Genomic DNA, 3,491 nt, shown 5'->3' with positions numbered 1-3,491 from the left:
GAGTTCAAGTAGGACGAAACGCGCGTGTTGGATTCCACTGCTAGCCACTATCCATCTCTGGCTTTCCATGCTTGTGAATTAAGGCAATATCGAGGCAATACTCACAGTATGCTCATATGCCAATTAGAGACTGACCAGTTGCAGTCCTAACACATTGATGGGAAGATTCAAACAAACAACAGTAACGAAATATAGTTTGTTACCAGGAGGAAGAAGGTCAATAACAGTTTTTTTGGAAACCAAAATCAGGTTTCTGCCACCTGACAGCGATAGCCTAAGCGTATTTTTATGATTAGTGTTTGTTCACTACATAACCACTTATTTCTAACTCTTCACTCTTTTGTAATCATCAATGTTGTAGAATATTTTCTAACATAAGGCATACATTTGCAGACTTTATTTAGTCTCTTGAATTTATCAACATCCTTGTTATACTAAGCTGACGTGTGATCACAAAAAGTTTCAATCCAATTCATTTTTTGTGAATATTTTCAATAAATTTTATGATTTTGATTTTTAAACATTGTAGGTTGCGTAAGCAGCTGAGGACAACCTGACGAAATACAGTCAGCTGATGTTATTTCGCTCATGTCTTACTCTCCTTCAATAAAAATTGGAACTAATTGTTTGAAATTTACAGAAACAGGCCAACCATACAGCCAAATTATCAGTGACACACTGGAACAATTGAATGATTTAAAAATTCAAGATATCTGAAACGGTATCCATTTAAAAGGGAAAGAGCAACAAAGAGACTATCAAAAGAGCGAGTGAAACAAAGGCGAGTAGTCATAAGGGTCACCATCAAAAAGGCGTGCATTAATAAAGGCGACTATCAAAAGGGAGCATATTAATAAAGTTTGCTGTACAATTTCAGGTGACGGAAAATGTAAAGGTCATAGACTTGATAACGATTAGGTATTTGAGGTGAAAATGTAATGATATATAAAATAAATTTATATCTTTTAACAGAACAACAAGAAGACGAAGTTGATCTAAAAAATGTGATGTATTCGCACCCTGCATTTCAAACAATATGGTCACGCATATACTTGTCAAGGTATTTTTTATAAAAATTATTAAAGGTCAATTACAAGAAGGTTCAAGTGGAAATTGTAGTATTTTCACAGTTGAATTCATGAGTCGATGTAAGCTGGACCACCATTGAAAATCTGGGAGCACTGAACGGCCCTTTCGTCCTAGTATGGGATTCCTCAGCAGTGCGCATCCACGATCCCACACGCCAGACTCGAACACAGGCTACTCGTTTTCGCGAGCTTACGCTCAGTTTCTAGATCACTGAGCCGGCATCCAACGGTTTTAATGTCTAACTTCAACCAATCCACGATATTGCGTGACCGTCCATCATTGTCTTCAGTCAGTAACTGCCTCACAACAGACACGGTTGAACTCCGATGGTCATAGCTTTTCACTAGGACTCCAGTAAATTCATCTTGAAGCCAGTCACTAGTGAGCACAGGAAACTGAAGGTCCCGGATTTGAATCCCACGTGCGGGATTGGGGATGCGCGCTGCCGAGGAATCCCATACTAGGACGAAACGGCCGTCCAGTGCTTTCAGGTTTTCAATGGTAGTCTAACATTGATCCATTCATGATATTAATTTAAATAATCCACTTAACGCGTCTTCTCTCTCTCTCATTTGTCAACCAACCAGGTGACAGGACATTTTTCGTCTCTCTCTACCCAAGCAGTTAGTCTCAATTCGGACTTACTCATTTCTAGGCTCAAGGCTAAGCCAGTTGTCCTATCGATCAAGGACTTAATCTGGATCAACACACGTTCCATTTTATACATTATTGGGTAGACCGACCAAGGACTTGACACCCTTTTGCACTGATTACCTTTATTAATATGAGTCCTTTTGAAACTCGCCCTTATTAATGCTAGTCCTTATTAGCGTGCGTCATTTATATCCGCGTCTTTTTTCACCCGCTCTTCTGATAGTCACTCTCTCAACCGCGCCCTTATTAGTTTGAACCTTTTAAATTACCCTAACTAGAAAGCTAGAATCTAGTTGTAACTAATAAGTATATATTAGTGTGTTTCTAATGTAAGAGAAGCTGTAGCACTTAAGTGTGTTAAGAAATATTCGATTTTTAATCCATATAACTGTTATGGGCAATCTCATAGAATGATTAGTCGTCATAAACGGTCTGTTACGGCTACAATGAGAAATCTAAGAGGTGTATGCAGCGATAACTAGGTATCGGAAATAATTGGGTTTTGGGTGGGAAACTGGGCAAATAAAGTGTGGTGTTTGAATGAATCAATGATTCCCTTGTATTGATGACTGTTTTGATTTTGAATTCCAAATACAGTACATTTGTTCGTGCTCATCTAATACTTCTTGATTAAATTGCGTTATTGCTGGGATTACTAGTTTATACTATAATTCAAATACTCTTAAACATCACATCGACGTCGCGATGAAGCCTGTGATGGAACGGTTGGATATACATTCAGATTTTAATGCTTTTGAGGATTACAATGAGAGGTCCGAAATCTGGGCTACGACCAAGGAAGGTACTGAGGATTTTAATATTGTGGCTCATTTCCTTACATTCATCGGAAAGAAGCATACAGCTTAATAAGGATTTTGGAATTTCCAGACAAACTGATTTCACTCCCTTATGCAACCCTCAAGGAACTACTGTTGAACCGTGTGAAGCATACAAATTTCGAATGCGGTAAAGCGGAAAAATTCAATGAAATGACTCGCCAGAACATCAGGAATTCCGCTACTTTACTACGTCGTCCCAGTTCAATACGTAATGAAGGCTATTCAGATAACAATTCACTAAATTGTGAAACAGTCCGCGAAAATGAGCACAAGTTTGGTAAATGCTTGTTCTGTGGCAAGCTTCACCCATGTAATTCATGTGTATTTCGTAATTCTAAATGCTTTGAATGTGGTAAAACTGGACACATTCAGTCAGTTTGTAATACTACTATTCATTTCGCTGAAACTAATGCTAAGGTAGATGTTTCTAATGATCACTTGTCTTTATCCAAGACTTCTAGAAGCAGTATAACGTCACATAACAGTCCAGAGTTGAATGAAACCCAGAATCATTGTGAGACAAAAATTGCTAATCAACCAACTTCTTATCAGATTTCTCGTGTTACTGTACCATATATGGTTTGTCGTAATAATTCACATATTTCTGATGAGATTTCTTACAACTCTGAGAATAGCATGTTGAGTGAGTCAAATCATGATCAAATCCAGATTCAGTTTTGGTAGATGATGATTTTTCTAATGATCCATTATTCTCTTATGAAACTCTGAATAACTTCGAGGGAAATATTTCAGAGAAATCAAATTCTGATGTCATATCAAATGCTATTTGTCGTTTTAATGGATTTATCTCTAGAAATATCCCTAATGAATGTGACAAATGTGTTCCGAATGAGTCGAATTCTAGTCACATTTCTGATGTTATTGTATCAGATGTTGCATATTCTCACG

The 3,491-nt window shown here is 37.5% G+C and overlaps 1 non-coding gene across 1 annotated transcript in view; it reads left to right on the top strand.

Annotated features, from left to right (window-relative positions):
• The window catches only part of Smp_tRNA_00412_Gln_TTG.1.1, a 434-nt gene extending 286 nt beyond the window's left edge, over positions 1 to 148 (top strand). Inside the window, exon 1 of the tRNA in view lies at positions 1 to 148. This exon is cut by the window's left edge and continues 286 nt beyond it. This is a non-coding gene — a tRNA.
• The last annotated feature ends 3,343 nt before the right edge of the window (positions 149 to 3,491 follow it).

This window comes from Schistosoma mansoni, chromosome W (assembly GCF_000237925.1).
Source record: "Schistosoma mansoni strain Puerto Rico chromosome W, complete genome".
NCBI classification, from domain to species: domain Eukaryota; kingdom Metazoa; phylum Platyhelminthes; class Trematoda; order Strigeidida; family Schistosomatidae; genus Schistosoma; species Schistosoma mansoni.
The sequence above is the reverse complement of the archived record's forward strand: the minus strand, read 5'-3'. Positions and strand labels throughout refer to the sequence as shown.